The following is a 27,068-nucleotide window of genomic DNA, read 5'->3' on the forward strand; positions in this document are numbered from 1 at the left end:
TAGTTTATTAATTGAGACTATGAAAGTTTAGAGAATATACTTTACATATACCATTTCAAGTCTACATCCCTAGTTGATAAACTAAATGATTTCAATGAATTATTTGGTTTCTACTTAAGGATTTCTAATCCATAAATCATGGGCATGATCTCTAGTTTCTAGATCAATTAATTGACCAAGAATGTTTGTCACCATTTTTAGGGATGGTGTTAATCTAAACCATTCTCAAGGTTCATCTTTCCAAGTTTCCAAAAATAGAGTTTTATCTTCATTTGTATTGTATACATAGAAGAAGAGGTGATCTTGGGAGATCCCTTCCTTAGAATGACCCCTTTGAAATAGAGAAAATTGTACACCCTATGCCAAAAGATCCCCAAGTCAAAAATCAACAAGTAAACCAACCTATTAGAGAAGAACTTCCATTTGAAAACCCATTTTCTAATGCCCAAGAGGACTTTCCTTCACCTCCATCTTCTAAAAGATCATTGCACTTGAATGACCTTTTTGTTGAACCATAATATTAGGACAATAATCTAGCTCTTTTAATTTACCAATCAAGATAAGAAGTACCACCTCTGCCACTAGGGATGACTCAACCTACCTTTTCCTTTCCTATACTAACTAGCATGGTAATAATAATTTTAAGAGTATTTATTCTTTTGCATTGCCAAGATTCTATGGCCTTCTTACTAGAGGCCAAGAAACCTTTGTTTTTGAATTTGATATCCTATGTCATAGTTATGACTATACAATATATGTCCTAGTGCAAAGAAGGTGAAGAAATAGGATCAAAGGCACACCCAACTATCCAAATCACCATGTAGATTAAACACAATAGAAGAAAAAGAAAAGAACAATACCAAAGAGAGAGAGTGAGAGAGAGAGAACAAGCTTCCTTTATTGATTCATCAAATAATCAACATACATGCCCATCTATAAGGCCTTCTCAATTACAACTAGATACAAAAATGCAACTCAAGATCCATGATCTAGCTTCAAATTCACAATTTCAAGCACATTCACTAAAACTTTCTAAACCCTCTAACTTCTACTCTCCAATTCTACCTCTAACCTAAGCCTAAGCACCCTATTTATACTTTCCAAAATGGCTTAGAGAAGATTCTAGAAAATTATATGAAAGAAAGGTCAACCTTAAAATGGTCTACGCTCCTCCCAAGACAAGATTCAAACATTAAATTCATGTACAAAATTAAATACATCAGTTGGCTCAAACTAAGAACCAATCATGACTAACTTGGTCAAAGAAGTAATTAAGCATCAACAAATAACAAGCTCACTCAACACCTAAAGGAACACTCCACCAACACTGGATAATTTGGCCAACACTAGATAACTTAGCCACCACTGGACAACTCAACCAACACTGATACAATGAAAGGGATAACATGAAAACCATCATGTTAATATGACTTGGTAAAACTATAACTTAGTCTATACTAAATAATTACTAGCACTTGGCATTGATTGCGATTCGATAACTATTGGCAGAATGAACATAGATGAGTAGGATAATAGGTCAACCCAAGATCCTCCTGCATAAGATAATTAGGGTAGAAAGAAATGATTCTCTACAATCATTGAGATGTCACAACTTGTGTTGAATCAACCTAGATTGAGAAATCCAAGTAGCATCTTCCATTGGTCTATTTTTCCATTTTACCAAATATTCATAGTAATCTTTTCCTCTTCTTCACTTACTAACTCTCTAATCCAATATATGTTCAACCTCTTCAATCTTCTTCTTAGGATAGTCATCTAATATAAAAACTTCATCATCTAATTCATGATACATATAAAAATTAGCAACATTGAATATAGGAGATATATCCATGTCATTAGGTAACTCAACTTCAATAAGCATTTCCATTGTCAAACTTCCTCAAGATCTTACAGGCTCCAAACTTCTTCATCTTGAACTTACTATATATTCCAATATGAAATCTACCTTACTTCAAATGAGCCACCACCTCATCACCAACTTCAAAAATGTGATGTCTCCTAGACCTATCATCATTCTCATTGTAATTCTGATAAATTTGTTCCAACTTCAACTTCACTTCCTTATGCAAAGACTCCATAAAATCAGCAAAGTCTTTCCCAACAACATTTCCCTTCACTTCACCAGAAACATCCCTTTGATCTGATACTCCTCTAGGATGCATTCGAATAACAATCTCAAAAGGTATTTTCCATGTACTCCTATTCACAAAATTATTATATGTAAACTTAGCTTATGACAATATCATCTCCCAATTATGTGGTTCATATTCAACCAACCATCTCAGCAAATTACCCAAGCTTATATTCATAACCTCTTTTTGTGGATGGAATGTAGAACTAAATCTCAATTCAGTGCCCATCTTCTTCCACAAAGTTCTCCAAAAATAACCAACTTACTATCTCTGTCAAAAATAATACTTCTTGCTAATCCCTGCAATCTAATAATCTCTTTGAAGAAAATTTCAGCAACATGCTCATCATCTGATGTCTTCTTACATGGTATGAAATGAGCCATTTTAGCAAAATCCATCCACAACAATAAATATAGAATCATATCCCTTTACTGTCTTAGGTAATCCAAGAACAAAATCCATACTAATGTCACTCCAAGATTTCTCAGGCAAAAAAAAAGTGTATACGATCTATTATTTTGACTTACTCCTTTTGCAACATGACAAGCTCTACAACACTTTACAAACTTCTAAACATACTTATACATCTATGGCCATAAATACTTAAATTTCAACAAACTCAATGTCTTATCAATTCCAAACTGTCTAGATAATCCACCACAATGCTTTTCCTTAATCAAATTAACTCTCATAGAACTTCTTGGTATAAATAGCTAAATTCCTTTGAATAATATACCTTCTTAAATAAAATTCTCATCATAGTTACTAATGTGATCTGATAGATTTGGTGCTCTACACTCTCTCCATGCCTAAAAAAAATCAAGGTCAGTACCATACAACTCTTTCATTTCATCAAACCAATGACTTGAACCTTCATCTTGGGCAACAAAGAACATCTTCTACTCAATCCATCAACAACTTAGTTACTGACTCCACTTTTATGCTTGATCACAAATGTGAAACTTTAGAAATGCTCAACCCACTTCATATGTCTCTATTTCAATTTATGTTGACTTCCCAAATGCTGTAAAGCTTTATGACCAATATACAACACAAACTCCTTAGAAATCAAATAATGTCTCCACTTCCTCAATGATTGAACAATAGCATAAAACTCTTGATTAGACACATAATACTTCCTTTTAGCATCATTAAATTTTCACTAAAGGATACAATAGGTTTACCTTCTTGACTCAATACAACTCCTGTTGCACTACTACTTGCATCACATTCAACTTGAAATACCTTATTGAAATTAGGAAAAGCCAATACATGTAGCTCAATAACCCTTTGTTTCAATGTCTCAAAGCTCTTATCACCTCCATGTGTCCACTTGAATTTCTTTTTATCTCCACTCATTGTCTTAGTCATAGTATTACAAACAAAACTAAAATTCTTTATAAACCTCCTATAGAAACTAGCCAATCCATGAAATGATCTTACCTCACACACACTCTTAGGTATAGGCAATTCCAAAATTGCATTAACCTTCTTAGGATCCATTCTCAAACCATCTATTGAAATCATAAATCCCAAATAAAAAATCTCCTCTTTCATAAAAGAACACTTTTTCAAGTTAATCATCAACTTCTCCTATTTCAATCTCTGCAATACTTATCTAACATGCTCATCATGTTATTTCTTAGTCTTACTAAATATAATAATGTCATCCAAATAAACAATCACAAACTTTCCTAAGAATCACTTAAAGACTTCATTCATCAACCTCTTGAAAGTACTAGGTGCATTAGTCAAACCAAAAGGAATAATCAACCATTCATACAACCCATCTTTTGTCTTGAAAGTAGTCTTCTATTCATCACCTTCTCTGATTCTAATACGAGGATAGCCACTCTTTGAATCAATCTTGGTAAAATACTTTTCTCCACTCAAATAATCCATTATGTCATCCATCATTGACATAGGAAACCTATATTTCACTGTGATCTTGTTAATAGCTTTGGAATTAGTATACATTCTCCATTCTCCATTCTTCTTAGGTGCTTATATAGTAGGTACAAAACATGGACTCAAACATTCTCTGATCAAACCTTTCTTCAATAACTTATGCACTTTCTTGTTAAGTTTTTCATTCTCTGTAGGTGTTAATCTATATGGTGTTTTGTTTGGAAAACTAGCTCCAAGAATCAGATCCATGTAATGACTTCTTATTAGTGGTAAACCATCATGTATATCATCTATAACAATATCTTTATACTCATTCAACAAACTCTCAATTTCTTCTGTCACTTTGTCTATGTTAGTACTTTTAATTGTCACTCGACTATTAGTAATTATTACTCAGTCATCACCAGTTTCTGTTGCTCAGTCATTACTACCAAAACTCAATCTCCTAAGAATTATGGAAAAATAAGCTTGATTTTTATTCACTTCCTTTTTAAAATTACTTTCCATTAACCGTGAAAACTTTTGTAACAGTATAATTGACTTCATCTAGACTCCCAATCAAAGAATTTTTTATTTTTTCTCCCATTCACCCAAAGAGAATATTGATTCAATCTTCCATCATGTGTAGCATATCTATCATATTTCTAAGGTCTACCCAAAAATATATGAAAACAATCTATTAGCATGATATCATAGAAAACTTCATCAAAGTAATGTCAATTCTTGAACTTCACAATATATTGCTCACTTGCCAATATCTTGTGTTCATCCTTGATCCATGAAACATGATAGGGCTTAGGATAATTTAGCCTTTGTAACTGCAACTTATAAACTAGCTCTTCTTATGCCAAATTTTTGAACTTCTATTGTCAATGATCATTTAGCAACAATTTCCAGCTATCTTACATCTAGTGTTGAAAATACTTCTCCTTAGGTCATGTTCCTCATCAATTCCTTTATTACACAAATTTCTTCTCACCATTAGATTTTCTCCATCCTCAGGTCCTCTTGATGAACCCTCAATGTCTCCTTGAATCATATAATTTCTATTATCTTGCCCATTTCTAGAGGATCTACATTCAAAAGATCTATACCCTTCTTTACCACATCTGAAACAATTACAATGAAAGACACCTCTAGAATAAGAATTTGCTAGAGTGGGGTTGTTGTTGCACTAAAAGATTGATCTATCAATGCCCTATACAATCACTCAAATTGTAGTACATAGGAGGTGGTTAAGCCCTTGCCATGAATCCTGAGGGGAGCATTTAACAAATTTCTAAAAATCTCCCCCAGTGTTACCCAAGGGTATAAGGATATGAACCTGTGACCAAGCTCTGATACCACTTGTTAGAGTGGGGTTGTCATTGCACCAAAAGACTAATCTATTAATGGCCAATACAACCACTCAACTTATAGTACATAGGAGGCAGTTAATCCCTTGTCATGAATGCCGAGGGGAGCACTAAACTTTCTAAAAAAATTGCTTCTTCCTTGATAGGAACTAGTACTTCCTTGGTAAGAATTACCACCTTTCCATTTGGTCTTGCCTTTGTCATCATTTTTCCATTCAAATTCTTCCTTATCTTACATAGGACTATTAGATCTACCACCTTCTCCATAAGATCTACCTCTACCTCTCTATAATCTACCACCTTGACTTCTTTGTCTGTGTTCATGCTTCTTTGTCAAGATATCCTCAACTTTCAAGTCATATTGGTATGCTTCTTCCACACTTTCCAATTTCATAAAACTTATCTTATCTTGAATTCTAGATCTTAATCCATTTAGAGACCTTTCAATTTTCTCGACATCATCATCCACATATCTAGATCTGATGTCTAATCTATAGAATTCCTTAGCATACTCCTTCATAGTTATTTCTCTTTTTCTCAAGTTTTGTACCTTTCTTAACAAGCTAACTTAGTAATCAAAAAGAAGGAATTTTTTCTTCACCTTGTTCACCATCTTTGACCAAGTCTTGATCTTCTCCTTTCCTCTCCTTTGTCTATCAGTTTTCAAATGCTCCCACCATAGTGAAGGATGACCTTTCAACCTAGTGATCACCAATTTCATCTTCCTATTATCAAGAGTATTTTCAAACTCAAAGAACTTCTCCATATTAGAGATCTAATCCAACAATCCATTGGTATCCAATTTTCCATCATAAGGAACAACTTATACAATAGGCTTTGAATTTTCCCTAGAAAAACTCTCAACACTCTTTCCTTATCTTGATCTTCTTTAGGTTCTTGATTAGGTTTTGGTGCTACTACTTCATAATCCTCACATCATCAAGATGTGCTCCTCTCCTCTAGGTTGTCTCCACAACATCTAATATTGATGCAATTTTTTTCAAAGTATCCAATATGGCAGTATCAACATTTCTACCTTGAACCATCTTTACAAATTAGATTCCTACAAGATCGTAACCCTCTGCAAGTTATAGGTCAAATTTTGATATCTAAAACCCTATAGCCTAATTCATTTAGGGTTCTACATGATCCAATATTCACAAGGAAAAAACTCAAGCTCTGATACTACCTATTGCAAGGAAGGGTGAAGAACTAGGGCTAAAGGCACACTTAACTATCCAAACCACCTTGTAAAGTAAACACAATGGAAGAAAAAAACAAAGAACAACACCAAGGGGAGGGAGAGAGAGAGAGAGGGAGGGGGAGAGAGAGAGAGAGAGAGAGAGAGAGAGAGAGAGAGAGAGAGAGAGAGAGAGAGAGAGAGAGAGATTTTCTTTTTTTGATTCATCAAATAATTGGCATACATGCTCAACTATAAGACCTTCTGGGTTACATATAGATATAAAAATACAACTCAAGATCCACAATCTAAATTCAAATTCACACTTTCAAGCACATATACTCAAAATTTCTAAACCCTCTAACTTCTACTCTCCAGTTCTACCTCTAATCTAATCCTAAGTACTCTATTTATACTTGCAAAAATGGCTTACAAAAGATTCTAGAATATTACATGAAAGAAAGGTTGACCTTTAAATGGTTTGTACTCATCCCAAGATAAGAATTGAACATTAGATTCATGAATGAAATTAAATATATCAGTCAGCTCAAACTAAAAACCAATCATGAGCAACTTGGTCAAAGAAGGAACTGAGCATCAACAAATGAAAAGTTCAATTGGTACCTGAAGGAACACTTGGCCAACACTAGATAACTCAACCAATATTGGATAACTCGGCCAACACTGGATAGCTTGGACAACATTAGATAACTCAACCAACACTGACAGAATGAAAGAGATAAATGATAACCATTATGTTAACATGACTTGGTAAAACTACAACTCAATCTATATTGAATAATTACTGGCACTCAAAAATAACTACTAGAAGAGTGAACATAGATGAGCAGGATAACATGTCAACCTAGGATGCTCCTACATCATGCCCACAAGCAAAAGTTTCTCCCATCTACTTTGAGGGAGGCAACTTTATGATGGTTTATGGGATTGGGTGCCAATGTTGTAGCTGACTAGGATGCAATGAAGAATTTTTTTCTTACAAAGGAATATTACACAAGTTATTATATGAAAGAGGATGATATTTTTAAGAAGTCACAAAGAGATGATGAGGTATTAGAAGACTATGTCTCTAGGTTCATGTTCAATCTATAAAGAAACACTCAACATCGGTTGAATGAGGAATGTCAAAACATCTTTTCCTAAAATTTATAAATGATGAAAGCATTGTAACATTGGTCCTTATGGAAGGAGGTGATATTACTCAAAGGAGTTGGAAAGATATCAAGACAATATGCCTTAATTTATCAAGGGTAATTTTAAATAAAGGAAGAGGAGTTAGGACTACACTTGGTAAAATCAATGGTTCTAGAGTATCAAATGTGGAGCTTTCTAATATGTTATCTAATTTCAAATACAAAATTATAAATAAAGTTCCTACTTAATTGGACACCATGAAAGCTAAAAGGAAGGGTGACAAAGATAAAGAAATTATTCTTGAATGTTTCCACAATGTGGAGGAAATAAGAGGAATTGCAAATGCAAGATAATGACCAATTTGGAGACTCATCCAATGCCTGCTGAATTCAAAGTGATAGATGAGAATGGAGTGTTGGAAATGTAATGATAGACAAGTGACTAAGAGGGAGGGTGAATTAGGAACCAATTTTAACTTCTTTAACGAATCCTTCTTTATTAGATTGTCTTATCTATTTGTAAGTATGAAACATAAAGTAATAAAAGATTCAATGCCACAACACTTTGATTCAATATTTGGTAACCCAAAAACCATCCAAGGTGAAGAAAAAATTGGGGTAAGAATGACACTCATAATGCTTCACTACTATAGTAATAAAGTTGGTCTATTAGGGCTTACAATTGATCACTTTTGGTGACCTACTCGATTAAGAGTATCTAAGACTACTAGGTCCACCTTGTGAAAGGATTTTACAATACAATGAAGTATGCACTCTATTAAGAGATTAAGCAAAGCATTTTTAGGTCCACTTGGTTAGAGGGTTTGATTTAAGCACCTGTTAGGATGAACCAATAGGTTGATTTCTACTTTGTAACTTTTTTTATTGATGAAGATCCTTTGAATAGCATGATCACCTAATTATGATAGATGAGTCTCTACCATTCCATTGTACTTCTTAGTAGCTTGCTAATTAAATAAACTACTCTACCATGTTGCTTCTTCACTTATAATGCTATACAATATGTTCCAACTAATGCTAAGGATATAAATAAATTTCTTACATATATATCCATCCAAATAATACCTCACACCAAGTCAGCTACATAATTTTACAATTATTCCAGTAGCAATAACCAGGTTGGTTCAATGCTGATACTCAAGGTTTATTGTTCACTTAGGTATTATTATAATAACACTCAGGCAACAGACTAAACTTGGCTAACTCTAGTACTTAGTTGACACTAGATGCTTAGTTTATATTAAACACTCACTGAACTTGGTTGACTCAGTTCATACTACTCTGCGTACTTGGTTGTCATCTTGAAACTAGAATGCTTGGCTACTCAATTTATACTAGAGCTTAATTCTTACTACTAACTCAGTTCACATAGGAGCTTAGTTAACACTTATATTCTTAGTAGCTTGGGCTATGTTGATTCTTGTTGACTAAGGGAAATCTCATTTGCAATTCTAACCGACCTTCCATTAATGACTAAGTATTTTGGCTCTAATTGACAATGTATCTTACCATATGGTCAACATGGAGATGTTCTCTACATTTCTCAACACAAGCCTTAGGCATAAAAATAAGGCATTCCTCAAGACCCTTTTCAAAATTCTAGTTATAATAATAGTCAATGGAAAAACTAGTATTTCCATAACCTTGGTCCTCAAGATCCTAATTGGAATAATATACAGTCTAATCAATTCCAACCTTAACAGAATAATCAATGAAAAAAATCCTCAACTAATCAATGGTAGAAACCTAGAAAATAATGACATTTCCTTACCAAAATTTGCAAAACAACCAATTGTAGTAGTGTAGGAAAGTTTGGAAGCAATCTAATCAATGACACCCTCCACAAGGTCACTCACCATAGTCATCACAGTGAGGAATTAATCAACCTAACTAGTAAGCCATATAGTTTGCACCTCAATAGTAGGATATTCTACCTCCTCCTCTTCCAACCAATGAAAAGCTAGCTTCCTAACCAACCTAATCCTAATCCTAATAGCAAGTAATTCAATCAGCAACAAATATATTCTATTACTCTTAATGACATACATTTATAGTCACAGACTTCTCTTCTTGCTTTGAAGAGTTTTGTCATTATTGAGGTGATTGATGATGATTCTACTATTGAAAATGAGGATGTACCTACTCCATCATTCTCTATCATTCAATTACCACCAAAAAATTCTCAATCATTCAATCATATAATAAAGACTCCACCTTTTCCTTAAAGGCTTTTCCATCCTAATATTCTTGTCAAAAATCTGGCTATAAAAGAATTTCTTAATCTATTGAGAAAAATGATACTCTAAATACCATTGGTGGATGCTATTAAAGAGGTTCTAGCATACATGAAGGGCACTAGAGAAGATTGTATTTAAAAACTTGGTAGGAAGAGAAAGGGTCCTAAAAAAGTACATGTTATGGGTCAATTAGTAGACTTGATGTTGGATAAGTTGCTAATCCCCAAATACTCTAATTCAAGAAGCTCGATGGTTATTGTTTTTATTAATGAAGTTTAGGTTCAAAATTCTTTAGTTGACATGGGAGAATTAATTGATGTCATGACAAGGGAACTTCTATCTCACTTCAATATAATTGGCCTTAGTGAAACCCCCACAATCCTTCAACTTGTTGATATATCTACTATGGAACTTGGTGGAATGGTCACATTAGATTCTTGGGAATATATAGTGGATTTTGTCATTTTATCCCCCAAAGCTACCTTGGGTGACTATTCTATTATCTTAGGAACACCATGGCTTGTCACTATTGATTCTTTTATAGCTTGTTGTTCTAGAAAAATGAAGATCTCCAATGGAATGAACATAAAAAAAAATTAACTTTGTATTCCCTTGCTCAACCACTTTTGCAAGATGACAAAGTTGTATGGTCTGACTTAGGTGACAATGAACTAGAAGTTAACTTAGTCAGTCGACTAATGGTGATTGATAGGAATCCACTTATGGTCTCATAGAAAGATGATGATACCATTAAAACTATTTTGTCAAATGAGTTTGGTACTAGGTTTCCATTATGTCAAAACAAATATTGTTCCTTAGAATCAATCATTCCACCTCCAAACGATACTAATCTAAGACATCTTACTTTCTTTGTACATTTCTACCTTATCTAATTTTTGTGAAGTATCTATGTTAGAAAAGGTTTCCAAAGTTGAAGTTAGTCCAAGAAAAGAATTGAATGTCAACAAAATTCTTTATCCAATACACCAAAAAAGTATTCTCAAGTTACTACAGGAAAATTAGCAAGAATTTGCATGGTACTCTACTAACATGAATGACCTTGATTCTAAACTCTATACCCATAGAATCTATATAAGTCTAGAGCGAAAACATGTTAAACAATATCAAAGAAGAATTAATTTAGTATTAAGAGATATAGTAAAAAGTGAACTACAAAAGTTGTTAAACATGTTGGGTGGATATTTTGTAACTAGGTGTTTGTTCTAATTCAATCACAAAATAGGTAGGCCAACCATAGTATATAAGAAAAAGTCTCCTATCTTAAAGGGAAGGCTCCCCCTTCTTACCATTCCTTTGATCAACTCAAGGTATGTAAGAATTGAGAGATTTTTAAGGGGTGTTACCAATATTCTTTCCTCTTTTCTTTCAAAAAATAATCCACTTATCTATGGTGCAAGTAATGCATAAGATAAAATCTCTAAACTACATTTCTATCTAATACCTAGAATAATCATACCGATAAACTAGCACCAACTCAAAGAGTGATTAAAAGAGTGTCAGTTTGGGTCTATGTCCTATCTTTCTAATTTATAAGAAAAAAAACATTATCATTGGAGCACAAATACAGATAATTTATATTCTATAATTTATTTTTATTTTTAATCTATTCTATAAGAAAAACCTCTACCATTGGGGTGCAAAGACTTCCATAAGTGGGTGAATTCTAAATATTTTTCATGAATTTAAGATGGTAATACAATCTACAGTCAATGCTTCTAGTCTATGTATCACCATAATTGCTCTTAGTCAAATCTTTGTCTTTGATTGCTTCTTAACTCACTATTCTCTATTATTGAACACAAAATAATAACATGAATCAAAGACAATAGGCACAAATTATAGTTAAAGCCTATAATTTTCTCTATCACAATTGATTCTAGCCAAAACTTTAAAACCAACTGTTTCTTTCATCAGGGGATAAAAATAATTGAAAATTGAACTGACCCCAATGCTCCAAAAATCAATGTCATTATGAAGTATTCAAAATTTTGACTCCAACACAACTTGAATGGGAAAAATTGTACTTCAAATGCCCAAGTTATGGCTAGTCAAGGATTGGTCAAACTAGACAAAATTTTCAAAAGGTGAAAAAATTATCATCTCAAAATGGATTTCAAATTAAAGAAGTCATTGAGAGCTTTCCAATGGTTTCATGAAAAATGGAGATCGTATGTAAAAGTTAGCATCATTTGAATTTGAAAGAAAAATACAAATATTGATGACATCATCATGATGTCAGCATAGTGATATGGCACTATGAAAAGCATGTGGAAAAGTCTACCTCATTTTACCAACCACCTAGTTTTCCACTACACCATGAATCAACTTTTAAACCTCTACCATTGGGGTGCAAAGACTTCCATAAGTGGGTGAATTCTAAATATTTTTCATGAATTTGAGATGGTAATACAATCTACAATCAAAGCTTCTAGTCTATGTATCACCATAATTGCTCTAAGTCAAATCTTTGGCTTTGATTGCTTCTTAACTCACTATTCTCTATTATTGAACACCAAATAATAACATGAATCAAAGACAATAGACACAAACTATAGTTAAAGCCTATAATTGAAAATTGAAATGACCCCAATGCTTCAAGAATCAACATCATTATGAAGTGTTCAAAAATTTGACTCCAACACAACTTGAATGGGCAAAATCAGAGTTCAAATGCCCAAGTTAAAGCTAGTCAAAGATTGGTCAAATTAGACAAAAGCTATCAAGAGGTGAAAAAATTATCATCTCAAAAGTGGTCAATAATGGATTTCAAATTAAAGAAAGTCATTGAGATCTTTCCAATGGTTTCATGAAAAATGGAGATTGTATGTAAAAGTTAGAATTGTTTGAATTCGAAAGAAAAATACAAATATTGATGACATCATCATGGTGTTAGCATAGTGATATGGCACTATGAAAAGCATGTGGAAAAATCTACCTCATTTTACCAACCACCTAGTTTTCCACTACACCACAAATTAACTTTTATATTTTTAGCAATAAATATGAATGAAGAGAAGAGGTTGGCGAGGGTAGTAAGCACCCCTGACCACCGGCCTCCCAAAATAGTAAGCAACCGTTACACTATTAATGACACTTAAAGATGTTTTCAGGGAAGCTAATATTTAAATTATTACCTATCCCACCTATCCTTAGTTAAATAAGGATATGGGTTAAAACAAACCTCCAAAAATGAATGGTGGAAAATTAATTGTAATTTGTAAAAAGGATATTAATGTGATTAGGTGTTCTAAATAGTGATTTTATATTTTTTGGGGGGTTTTAGCCTAATTATGGCTAATTTTATGTATGGAAAGAGGCATTAGGCCTGTGAAAAATCATCCAGGTGATGAGAAGGAAATTATGAACTCGAAGGCTTGTTGATTATTCCTGCACATTGGAAAATTATTCTTCTATTGTGCTTGAAAGAAAGATCTTGTAAACACTTGTAATCAATTTAGGAGCTAATCCTATCAGCCCCTCTATTGGAGCAGGACCCAAAGATGTAGTCCAACCTACAAATGAACTTCATTATCAATTATTTTGTGTCTTCTATCTCTCTACTCTCTTTCTTTCAGTCATAACCTTATTATTCTTTGTTCATTTAAGCATTTAAGTTATGTTAATTCACTAATTAATTCTTTGAATTAACTTTATGTAATTATGTTAAGCATCCCTTTGTAATAGTCCTAGATCATAATCAAATCATTTTTTTACTCACTTTTCTCCCAATTTTTTACTAAACAATCAAAGGTATGCTTGCATGAGTTTGGTAGATCCTTCTTGCATACAACAAAAAAATCAGTTTTACAATGAGGCGGGAACCTCTTATATAGGATAAATGAGTGATAAAAATAATGACAAAATAATGGGAGGAACTCAACCACTTTGACCTAGTTAAACTAGGTGAGAAGAATTATTGGATTACATGGCATGAGAAAATTTAATTAGATTACATGTGTTTAAGATTCATGAGATTAGATTACATGAAATCCATCTTCTACATCTACAAAGATGGAAAACACTTCAAGAAATTGTTGAAACTATTTATTTTGAATGAATCAATCCTATAGACTATTAGCAAAAGCCTTGTAATTCATGATGATTTTGGAATCAGGAATTCCTTTATTCTACACCATTGTAGACTCTTTGATGAGTTTCTAGTTGTCATTTGAAAACTTGATGTGCTCAATCTTTTTCTTATATGAACTATTTTTGGATTTTATTGTGTATATTTTTTTGGCATTGATATTTTAGATCACACTCCGTGATCCATCATCAAAATGAGAGAATGTAAGAATACATTCTCTTATCTTGATGATGTATCATGAAGTGTGATATGAAATGTCAATGCTAAAAAAATACACAATCAAATCTAGAAATAGTTCATACATTTCAATGGATTGTGGAAATATGATAATGTTAATCTTTTTCTTGTTTAGGTTGTCATAAATTCTCCTTTGTATATTGGTAGATTATGGAGTCTATGAAACTTTGAAAAGCTTCTTGATGGTGTCTAGATCTAAACTCAAAACAACTCTCTATTAGCACCTTTAACTCTCTTTTTTTATTTTTCATTATTTATTTTTTCAAACCTATAGATGCTCAAAAATGGTTTGCATCTATTGTTTCATCACATCTTAATTCTAACACATCCTATTTTCTCATTTCATTAATTCTGATATTTTGGACAACTTGACTATCATTTCAGCATATTTTGACATTTTCTTAATCATTTGCATCTCCTTTCCAAATCATTTCAAAATTGGTTCCTGTTTTATCTAAACTTTTTAGAATAGACTCTATATCATTTCAACATCCTTAGAATCTCATCTAATAAACTCTAAACTCTTTCAATGTCTTTAGAATCCCTTCTACCCAACCCTAATCCACTACAAATCAACCTGAAAGTTTCCCAATAAATCATAAACCATCATGAATCAAGCCTAAACCATTTTGAGACATCCCTAATTGATCCAAATATATTTCAAACATCCCTAATAAATCATCATTTATCTAGTCCTAGGTATAATCATATCCCTCAGTTCCTTGTTAATCTATCAAATCTATAAAATCTTACCTTAGTACTTCCATCTCCCTTAGTGCTAGGTTAACCTATCATTTTTTATCATTCAAGTATTCTCATTATTGAGTCCCTTAGTGTCAGATCATGGTCTTATCTAATCAATTTAATAACATTGACGATGTATGTTGATGCTATTATGATCAATTTTATCAATCAAATTTTATCCAATGGAATTTACATTGTTTATTAAATGAAACATGTCCTTGATATGTTATCAATACTAATCATCTAGTCAATTTTATCAAGGCTTTGATCTTCCACCAATATCATCCTAGTCAATCTACATAATTGTCTCAATTCATCAAAAGGGTAATCTTAAATATATTTTATCAAATTGGCCAATTATTTACTAATTTATCCTATACAATTAGATAATCAATAATCTTTTCCTATGTCATTTTACTCATTTTGTTTATCCCACCTTACTAATTATTCTTATTGACCAATGCTCTCAATTAAATAATATTTATTAATTCATTGATCATTTTTTTTGAATTATGGGAACTCCTAATTTCCTAATTCCTAGTTTCCCATTTTCAATTTCTAATTTACTAATTTCCATTTGTTTAGTATTATGAGTTTTTAATTCAAAGTTCCACCTAGTCCTAACACATGGCCATAATGTGTCATAGATTCTCTTTTACACACAGCTAATATGTGTCATATTTGGCATATATTCTTTCTTATACATGACTATAATAAGCCACACTTGTCGTAGATTTGTGTCTACACATGGCTATGATGTGTCATAAGCTTATCACAGATTCTTTTCAATTTTTTGTCATGTTGACTCATGTGTCATAGGATCTTACATATGGAATTTTATGTCGTATTTGTCATGGATATTCCAAGGAATATTATGGAAAATTGCATAATTGAAAATGACAAATGTCCATCTCCTCATTCATGTCTAACTTCTTGAATTTTGGCTATAAATTGAGTCATTTTTTACTTATTTTCCTCTTAACCATACTTCTAGTATTCTCTCCATCATTCATCACAATATTTTGTCATTTTACTTTTCTTTCAATTATAGGTATATTGTAGGCAATTGGAGCTACATCAACATCAACAATGGAGAAGAAAGGAGAACATGGAAACTACATTTGAAAAAGGGGTTTTTATTGATTTTAATCAATTTTTTTTAATAGTTTCCATGGTAGATTAGGATAGTTAGCATATGTTATTTTATTTTTTGGTAGCTCATAGTATGTTATTTCACCTATTTACTCATCCTACAATTGGTGAACCTGACATGAAACATGCTTACTAACTTGTGTTTTCTTTGCATGTGCTTATATGTGCAAGGAAGGAGCTCATTAGAAGGAGTCTAACACTTATTTTTTCATTGTGATTGATCCTTTTTATTATGAAATTTAATGAATGAAAAATAAAGTCACATAGATGTAAGTAGGAAGGATATGAATTCACATTCAATTATTTGTAATTTTTTCTTTCTTTTGGATTAAAATGAACAAAAAATTTATATATATTTAATTATGAGGTCATTTGAACATATAAAATCACACCTAGCCTAATTATGAGGTCAAGTAGTAAGCTTTTGTTCATTCTTAATTCATTTTTGTAGCTCTTTGTCCTTGGTGTGCATTTGGTACTGTCAGTGTGCACTTGGGTGCCTTAGGAAGTTGTTTTAGGTTCTTATGACCCAATATTTTCTTTTTCTACTTCTCTAATCTGATCATGTTCACTTCTAGGCCTCAACTACACCATTGGCATAGTTGATACTATTTGGGTGCACTTGTTAACCCTATTTTGAGTTATGCTTGTTCTAGATGCCATTTTGACTCTTTGTAACCTTGTTTAGGTCTCAGGTTCCCAACTGTGCCCATCTAGATCCCAAGTGTGTAAATATAGGCCTAAAATGCACTAAGGACTCACTTTGAAAGTGAACTCCTACCTTTTCATGTACAAGTTCTTATATGCTTGTTTAGAGCCTAGTCTAGCTACCTAGATTTTAGTTTTCTAGCACACAGTTAACCAACTACACCCTTTTGAGCCCCAAGTGCATCAATTGCATAGTTGGTGTTGTAAGGGTGCACTAGGGAGTCTTCTAATATGTTTATGGCCATTTACTATGTAGTTGGCACTGCCACTACACAGTTGATTCACAAAAAGGTCAAGTTTGAGTCTAAATCTACATTTATGGTTTCATTTTGGTTCTAGAACTTAGAAAAGAGCTATTTTGTGTTACTAGTGATCTATTTGTAGCATGTGACATTAATTGGGAGAAGACTATTATTTTGTAAACTACTAATGTGTTTGGTTCATGACCATTGATGAAGACCTTGTGTGTTTGTAAAAACTATGTGTGTAATTTTTTTTTAGATTAGGAAACACTTAGTTTTGGTGCTTTAAAATGAACTTTTTATTCTAATTGGTGCCTTTTTTTTTTTTAGATCCAAAATAATTACATGAATGTATCCTCTCCTCTCACCTTTGTGGATCTTGTGTGCATGATAAATCCATGCAATTTCTTTTAGAGAGGTCTCCCTTGGAACCAAGACCCCTACTTTGGGGTCCCAAGGGTCGACCTCAAAGTAGCAATGGGCCAATGCTAGGTCTATGCTCTAGCCACTATAATCAACTCAATACAGTTAATTCCTTATTAGAGGTACTATACAATTAATTCCTTATCAAAGGTACTTCTAGGTGATAAATCTCCTCCAGTACCCTTGTGGTTTATTAAACCCTAGTTCTCAGGGCTAGGAGACCTTCTGAGGAAGTTTATCACCCACTTGCCAAATGAAGTGCCTAAACTAAAAAACATGTCTTAGTATTCAAAAGCCTTTCTATCCACTAGCTTAGGGGGCCACCTATGCCCATGAATATATCCCACAATCTCACGGTCCTTATTACAAGAAAAAATTTCTTGGGAAACAGATCTTGGAAAGCCCAAGAAGTGAGTACAGTGTAAGGGGGAGACTGTTGTGCCAAGATTCTAAGTTGTCCATTCTAAATAAGAATAGTTAAACTTTGGTTCAAGTGGTAAGTCAGTGGATAAAGTCTTAAAAGCTTAGGTTGTGATGTGTCTTTGAAGTTAACACCAACTATTCTTATACATTGTATCTTGTGTGTGTGTGCATAAGATTAATCAAGATAATTACCAAATTTACAACTCTCACCAAGAGAATTTGAGCCTTTGACATTTAAAAAAAAATAAATTAACATTGAAAACCCTTTGTCAAATCCTTGAGAGCATTGTAGACATGAGAACTTGTAGCATTAGGAGTCCTTGGCATGATTAGAGTTCATCTTTGCATAGCACACTCTTGCATTTTCCATCTTTTGATCCTCATACTTGCATCTCTTAGCCCTCATTTTGTATTCCTTAGTCCTCATAGAAAATTCTTTAGGCTTCATATTATGTACCTTAGTCCTCAATTTGCATCAACTAGTCTTCATCTTATAGTCCTTAGTCTTCATCTTGCATCTGCTAAATTACATTTTTGTATATCCTAGCCCTCATTTTGCATGCCTTAGTCATCATTTTTCATGCCCTATCCCTCATTTTTAATCTTTGACTAAACTACACAATCCTCATTTTGATCATAACATCATCCTCAGTCAACCCATTTTCTAGCATAGCAGTCTAAAAATCAGTAAGCCCTAGATCCCCAAGTTTCCATTTTTTCACCAACATGCACCCATTTGGGTCCCAACTACACCATTTTCATAGTTAGCAATGTTTGGGTTCACTTGGTGTTGTCTACACATGTTGGTTGCCAAAATAGTGCTATGGGCATATGCACTGAGTTGTGGTGCAAAAAAGATGACAAGTTTTTTTTTTTTTTTTTTTTTTCTAATTTTCAATAGCACGTACATGCTATAGCATGTACGCACTATAGCGTGTACTCACTATAGGGCGTACGCGCTATTGAAAATTAGAAAAAGTTATATGATGAGCTGCAGACCCGCGGCCCATCATTTTCATTTTTTTGGGCTCTCCAACAGTGCGTACGTGGGTTTGAAAGCAAAAATTCACCACCATTTGCCAAAATGCCTCCTCACCGACGAAATCCAAGACAACGAGCACACCCACGACTATGAGGTAAGTGATATAAACTTAACTTTGCATTGTTTAATATGTTTTCCATATTTTTTTATTGGTTTTTGATATTCTTTTGTAGGGGTTTTACAAATTTCATTTATATTTGTTTATTTAGTTGGATTTCAATTGATTTTTTATCAAGAAATATCCATAATCAACTGAAAATCCACAAAAACCTCAAGAACCTCAAAATCAAAACCCTCCTCAAGAAGAACAAAAAATTCCACAACCCAAACCAATTGCAAGACCTTTTCTAGGCACACAAAAAAATATAAGAAATGAAATATAGAGAGGCAAAACTGAATTAGAAAGACTCATTGCTTGGTTGAAAGAATCTGAACAAACCAATCCAATGAGGGCTCAATTGGCATCATCCCTCGAATCCCTTAACACTCAGATAGGCTCAATTAGTGGTTAGTTAGATATTTGGTGGGCTAAAAGGGATGAACAAAAAAGATTTTATGCAAATAAATTGTCATATGAAGATGTTAAAAAAAAAGAAATATCAAAAGGTAGTATATGTGCATTATTTAGAAAACCCGGTGAGCCAAATACTGTTAGAGAGGGTACTAAATGATTCCCCGTCCATTGGTGCATACACGATGCTATTAGAAATAATTTTTGGGATAGATGGTAGATGGTTTTTGATGCCCCTCCTTGCAACAATCACGAGGTCCCCATGTATTTTTTGAAGAAATTATATTGTGAGTTTGTCCTTGGGGAGATCCCCAATTATTTTGATATGTTAGACTCCCAGGGTAGAGGTTGTTGGAAATAATCAAGACTAACAAGGTTACTGAGAGGGGAGGGGTGAATCAGTAACTCTAAAACTTTAACTCAATTCTGCATAATAATATTTTTACCATTCATCCATCTAAACTACTGTATGCATGAAAAGATAAACATTTGTAACACATGAACACACAGATTTGGTGACCCAGAAGCCTTCCAATTAGAAAGTAAAACTAGGGTGGGGATGATACCCAAAAAACTTCAATACTACAGTATAAAGTTGGCCGATTAAGGCTTACAATGATCACTTTTGATGATCTGCCCTATTAGGAGCAAGTAGGATTGCTAGATCCACCTTGTTAAAGGATTTACAAACATACAATGAAGTATGCACTCTATTAGGAGATTTACAAAAGACTGTTAAGTCTACCTTGTTAAAGGATTTAGCAAACTGATTCACCTATTAGGATGAAGCAATGGATTTGATTACAACTAATTGCTAATAAGATCCTTTGCGCTCTAATCACTTGATGTGATGAATATATCCTTTCTGCATCAATGTTGACCTTGTTGTATTCCTTTGTTCTGTTGGTGATTCACTTTCCTTCTTCTCAAATTATTGCTACACATCATAATCAACTACTCTCAACATCTCATCATTTCACATGATATATACCAATCCAATATTTACACTGGCAAGGTCGGCCAAATACAAGTGAAAAAGTATTACTGAGTCGGCCAAGTGGTAGAAAACTTGGGTTCCACAAACTGACTCGGTGACCTTCTGATACTCGGCATCCACTACAATACACTGCATCATCATGCACTTGGTAAGAGTAGAGCCATGGTCCATAATAATCATTCTAAGTAGCTTGGAACTCAGTAACCATTGGTGACTTGGTAAATATTGTGTCACTCAGTAAATATTGTATCACTCGGTAAAAACTAAATCCATTGATAACCTTCTTCACTTGGTAAATACTGATTCCTTCATTTACCTTAATTATTCGGTAGTCACTGATTCCTTCATTTACCTTGGTCACTCGATAAACACTAAGTTCTTTGTTTACCTTGATCACTCAGTAAACACTAAGTTCTTTTTTTACCTTGATCACTCAGTAAACACTAATTTCTTTTGATGACTCGGTGAGAACTAACTGCTTGGGGAACACTATTCTGCTCGGTAACCACTAACTGCTTGGAGAAAAATATTCTACTCGGTAACCACTGTGAACTTGGTAAATACTATTGAACTGCCCATATGCTTGGTTTCCAAAGGAATGCTCGGTATCAACTATTTACCTGTGGAGTTTATAAGGTAACTGCTGAATGCTCGGTGTGAACTATAGACTAGGTGATGAGCTCAATAAGCATTCAGAATCGAATAAGTGTTGTCACTGATGACAAATATATCATAATTCCAACAATCTCCCCCTTTGGCATTAGTTACAAAAACACTTATGAGTCAAAACTTATATACAATATTTGACATACTGACAATTGATTCTGCTGAATATACATGGCTTCCTTACATGGCTTTCTTACATATGACTCCCCCATACAATATACACAAGGTATTTACCTGAGTTATATGACTTTTATTTACAGTATCTCTTTGTTCATTTTGTACATTTATCTCACCAATAACTTTTTTTGAGTATCTCTTTCTCCCCCTTTTTGACAATAATGCCAAAGAATAAAAAATGTATTTACATAGAAACACCAAAATGTGAGATAAAATCTGAATGTACTTGAAGAATGAGTTGAAGAGTCTTGTCCCAATTCTCTTACAAGATTTTGCATGTGGATAGAGCTATTTGAACTTCTACAAAGAGTTCAATCACATGGTCTGCAACGGAGAAATTGTTGTCATGGATCAATGTTTTTGAATGGGCAATGTGCTTTTGCATTGTGTCCATGATGGGAAGGATCATATTCTGAATATCTAACAATGTAGATCAGATCCTTGACTCTTCTCTCAGCAATTCTTCTTCTTTTTCTGACAAAAAATTGATCTAAGGTGATGAGATGAGGTTGAACTGGGGTCAAGCTTCAGGTTTTGTGCGCTTGCCTTCAGATCCTCATCTATCTTATTCAATTGCTCTCTTATTTCCTTAGTATACTCGGTAATATCACAAAGCTTAGCAAAAAGAGATGTTACATTATTAAAAGAATTTTCAATGTTGGCCAAAACTATAGTTAATACAACCTATTTTATTGCTATATGCTGAGCAATGTGCTCAAGCACCTTATTATCAAATTTCTTCTCTGCCTTCTCTATCAACTTTTATTGACCGAAGGTATCCTCATTGAATTTATTGATTGCCTCTTCTAATTGTAGCAAAATGTGTTGAAAAGTATCAACATCAACACCTATAGCCTCAGTAATTATATTTTTTCGCATCATCAATAATTCTAAATTCTCTATCTCTCTCATTCCTTAGTTGTTTTTGCTTAGCCTTCAATTCTATTCGCTGACTGAGCAGTCTTAGTTCATCAACTGAAGTAGTATCTGTATCTATCTTTGGAATGACAATTTTAGTATCCAAGTCTACATCATCATCAATTGTCTTGCCTGTAAGCAGAAGTTTTAATGGAGTCTTTGGTTTTTTTGCTGTACTAACATCTTTTCCTTTTGAAACAGAGACAATGGTTGATGAGGTTGGACTGGCTGTCAAAACTGGAATAGGACCAACTAAAGGAAGACTGAGAAAGGGGCTAAATGTATCCAAAATTGATATACTTCCTAGAATTGATGTGCATACTGGAATATTTACAATTGAAGAGCTCGCTGGTGCAAAAATTGGTGCTAATGTAGCTGAAGTTGACAAAATTGGAGAGCAAACTGTAAAACTTACTGTACATATTGCAGGAGTAATAGATACTTCTGGTGTGGTGACTACTACAGTGGATAACTCGGTAATCGAAGAAGTTTCCTACAACTCAATAGATGAAGTGGAGGTATGCAGCTTGGTAGATGAAGTAGTAGACACTTCCATTGATGATACTTGGAGCTGAGATGTGGCAGGTGCAGATGATATATCTAATGTAGTTGTGACCAAACCTGTCGAAGCTGACTCCAACCTTGATGATATCATAGTTTTAGGTGGAGAGTGAGGAAGGGATGAAATAACTACTACTATAATTTTCACAGGGTCATCCTTTTCCTTATCTACCTCTTCAGCTTCTTCCTCCTTATCTTCCATTAGTGCATGCAGCTCTCCTGGTGAGACTATGACGGATGGAGTGCTATCAAGCTCATCATCACTATCGCTATCATCATCTTTGATTTCTACTGGGTCTACACTGGGCTTATGTAGATGATAGATGTTTTTCCAGATGTTTGTAGCATCATTTACAACATGTTCAATGTCTTTAATCAAAATCAAACAAGTGTGGAATTTGATCATCATTTTACCTTCATGGTTTTTCATTTCAGCTTTTACTTTTGCTCCAGTGAGACTTGGTTGGAGATTCCTTAGAGATTGCTCATAAATATCTTTTATCGTTTGGGTGGCTAACTCCCATCTCAGTTGCAATCTCTCCAGTAGTTCTTTTGAGATTTGAGGGGCAATATGGTCTAGGGAGTATTTCCATTTACCCATCTTGCTGAGTACCAGTTCCTCAATCTGCATTTTCTCTACATTAGTTCTAGTTTCAAATTTCAATGCTTTGAAATTTGTGATTCCAGCTCCTTCCTCCAATTTTTTGAGCCTTTGCTCGAATATGGGTGCAGGCCTAACTAGTATAGGTTCCTGCTTACCTTTCCTGGTTCTTTTGGTGAATACTGCAGTAGGCTTCTTTTTGGGTTTGGTAATGATTACCTTACCTTTCTTCTTTGGTTGTTCCTCTACAGATTCTTCTTCTCCTTCTTCTTCACCTTCTTCTTCTTCTCCTCCTCCTTCTTCTTCTCCTTCATCTTCACCTTTTCCTTCGGTGAGCATAAGAGAACCAATAGAAGTTTTCAATTTGGCTATTTTCCTCTTGCCCTTGCTTATGGCTTATGGTAGCTTGATTTCAAGCTCAATTCTGGCCTTAGCTTCTTCATAGGTTCCAAAAATTTGTTGTCTTGGGTCTACTTGCTCATTTACTAGTACCTCTATGATATACTATCTTCATCAATATTTACCTCATAAGGAAGAGGTTTTACCCATGCAACTCGGGGTCTGACTGCCTGAATGTATACCTTGTCACAGTCAACCAAGAAGCACACATCATCTTTGTATTTCTCAACAAATTTAGGAGGGATTTTGAATCTTTTATTCATTCTTTCCTTGAAGTCTTCAAAATAATTATCCATTATACTATCAAAATTTTCACCCATCTCTTCTACAAACTCATTTATTTGATACAAAACTGAATATCTTTCCTCCATGCAACTGTACCTTTTGAAGGGAAAAACTTTTGTACATAGAAAAATAAACAAACTAACAAAGAACCAAAGTTACAAGAATTGGTTTTTGAGGTCCTTATATTGTCCATGTTCTTATTAAGTTGTTTTAGCAGCACATCTGCTAGGTCAAACTCCATGTTCTTCTTCACAACCTTATAGGCTAAATCTATAGCCTCACAGGGCACGCTATTCAATCTACTGGAACTATACATCTTATATGCAATTAAATAAATTCCAAATCTTAACTTTGTATTAGATACATTATTAGGTTTTAATCCTTTGCCATCCCATTCAGCTAGGGTTAACTTTTGGAGTTCATCTTGACTTAGGGTTTTGGTGGTTTTTGATTTACTTAACATTGGCAAACCCGTGATCTTATGAATCATTTTCTTTGTTATCAAGACAGGTTTCTCTAACCACAACTAACCATTATGCACATGGCTTAAAATGTATCTTATCCATTTCATTTGGAAGTTCCTTGGTAGGTGCAGGATATGGGTCAAACCTTTGGTTTCCAGATGTTTTAACTCAGGTTTGAGGGTTCCATCCGCACACAACTTGGCTAGGGCATTATCCATATCTAGTGTCCCTATCTCTTGAACAGTGCATTTGAAATGAGTATGAATGTCATTTATAAGTAGTACCTTTGGTGGAATTTTCGATTGGGCTACATGTGGGTTGAGTGATTCAGCTATGGCGGGAATGAGCTTGAAGTTGGGTCCTTTCCATTCTACTCCCTTCACAAGCATTTCAGAGCCTCTTTTTGCCTTGCTGTTGCTGGTGCTTGTGGATGCCATTGCTGCTTGGTGAGTGAATGATTTTGTTGAAAAAATTATTTGCTGGAAAATCACTTTAAATCGCTTGAACTCTCTTTCGCACTCTTGGAAATTTCTTTGCTCTGTATGTTCTAAATTTGCGGTGAAAAATAAGATCAAATTTTTCCTTTTTGATGAAAAATTTGCCATTAATGCTCAGGTACAAAGGTAGCTGAGATGACCTAGGGTTTGTCAAATAGTCACCAACTTACTCGGTAAACCTTGAAACTTGGTAAACAAACAAAACCTTTCACATTACCGACCTAGCTCGGTTAAGTCTAAAATCAACCTTGCTCGGTAGATGCACCCCAATGAACTATGTCTAGTATCTAAAATACTGATTTGTCTTTTGCACTTCTATATTCTGGAAGTGCTTAGGATATTGTTTGAAGATGCAGTCCTTGATCCTTCTTGATGAGTCTAATTAGAAATGGTGGAGTCACCCACTTCTTCAGTGACATAGCCATTATTTGAATTTTCTGGCTTGGTAGATTTTGGAATCCACTGTTGTCTCATCTGCTTTTGAATGTTGTCAGCTCTGGCTTTCTTTTCATCTTCAATTCTTCCTATATTCATGCAATTCTTGGATATATGACCAAGTTTGTTAGATGTATAACATCTTATAGTAGTATCTTTCTTCCTTAGGTGATGCCTTGCACAGTTTATTCCAATGTGTCCATATTCTCCACAATAGTGACATCTGCACCAAGTATTGTAGTTCCAACCAAATAATGCTTTGATAACCTATTCTGCTGGATTGAATGATTTTGATCTACATTCAGATGCCTTGTGACCTTGTTTCTTGCATTTGTGACATTTGCCCTCAAACTTTGGTTTTTCCTTGCATTCATTTTCTTTGTGACCATGTTGATTGCAATTGTAGCATTTACCATTGAATTTTCTTTTACCATTGCTCAAACATATGTTAGATGTATGACCTAACATTCCACAGTGATTGCAAGTAGGTCTTTAATTCTTTTGGGTACCCTGTTTGGAAGATTCACCTTCTTCATTGTATCCAAGGCCTGCTTTACCTTTTTTTCTATGAAGATTCTGCTCATTTTGCAAATTCAATTGATCCATATTTGCTTGAGATTTTATCATCCTTTCATTGATTTGTCTTTCAAATCTCAGATCACTTTGCAAACTTGCATTGATTTGTCTTTCAGTGATTAAATCATTTCTCAAACTTTCATTCTGAGATCTTAGATTCATAAATTCTTCATTTGCATTAGATAGTTGTCCTATAAGATCTTCATGCTGAAGGGATAGATTATTTCTTACCTCTAAGTCTTCATTTTCCTTGTTTCTCTATTCCAAAACTTCACATAACCAGATGGATTGGACTTCTTGTTCTCTTTTAAGCTTTCTTACTTGTTCCTGTAGAGAACCATTCTTTGCTAGGAGTTCTTTGATTGCTTCATTAGCTTCATTTGAATTGCATGATGGTAAAAGGTCTTCAATCCTTTCTTCAATATACTGATGATCATTCATTTGTCTTGCAAGTTCCTTCCTTCTTTTCAGAGATTGAGAAAGATGCTCTTTTGCTTCTTTGAGTTGAGTCATGGCCATTTCTAGATCTAGCTTTTCATTTTCAATAGATTTGTCAAGTCTGAATATCTCCATTGTTCTTGATCTTTGCTTCAAGCTGTCAAGCTTTATCCTAAGAAGCACAATGCTCTGATACCAATTGTTGGAAATAATCAAGACTAACAAGGTTACTGAGAGGGGAGGGGTGAATCAGTAACTCTAAAGATTTAACTCAATTCTACATAATAATATTTTTACCATTCATCCATCTAAAGTACTATATGTATGAAAAGATAAACATTTGTAACACATCAACACACAAACTTGGTGACCCAGAAACCTTCTAATTAGAAAGTAAAATTGGGGTGGGGATGATACCCACAAAACTTCAATACTGCAGTATAAAGTTGGCCAGTT

This window comes from Cupressus sempervirens, chromosome 7 (genome assembly GCF_028749045.1).
Source record: "Cupressus sempervirens isolate cs-2001-9-10 chromosome 7, ASM2874904v1, whole genome shotgun sequence".
Taxonomy (NCBI): Eukaryota; Viridiplantae; Streptophyta; class Pinopsida; order Cupressales; family Cupressaceae; genus Cupressus; species Cupressus sempervirens.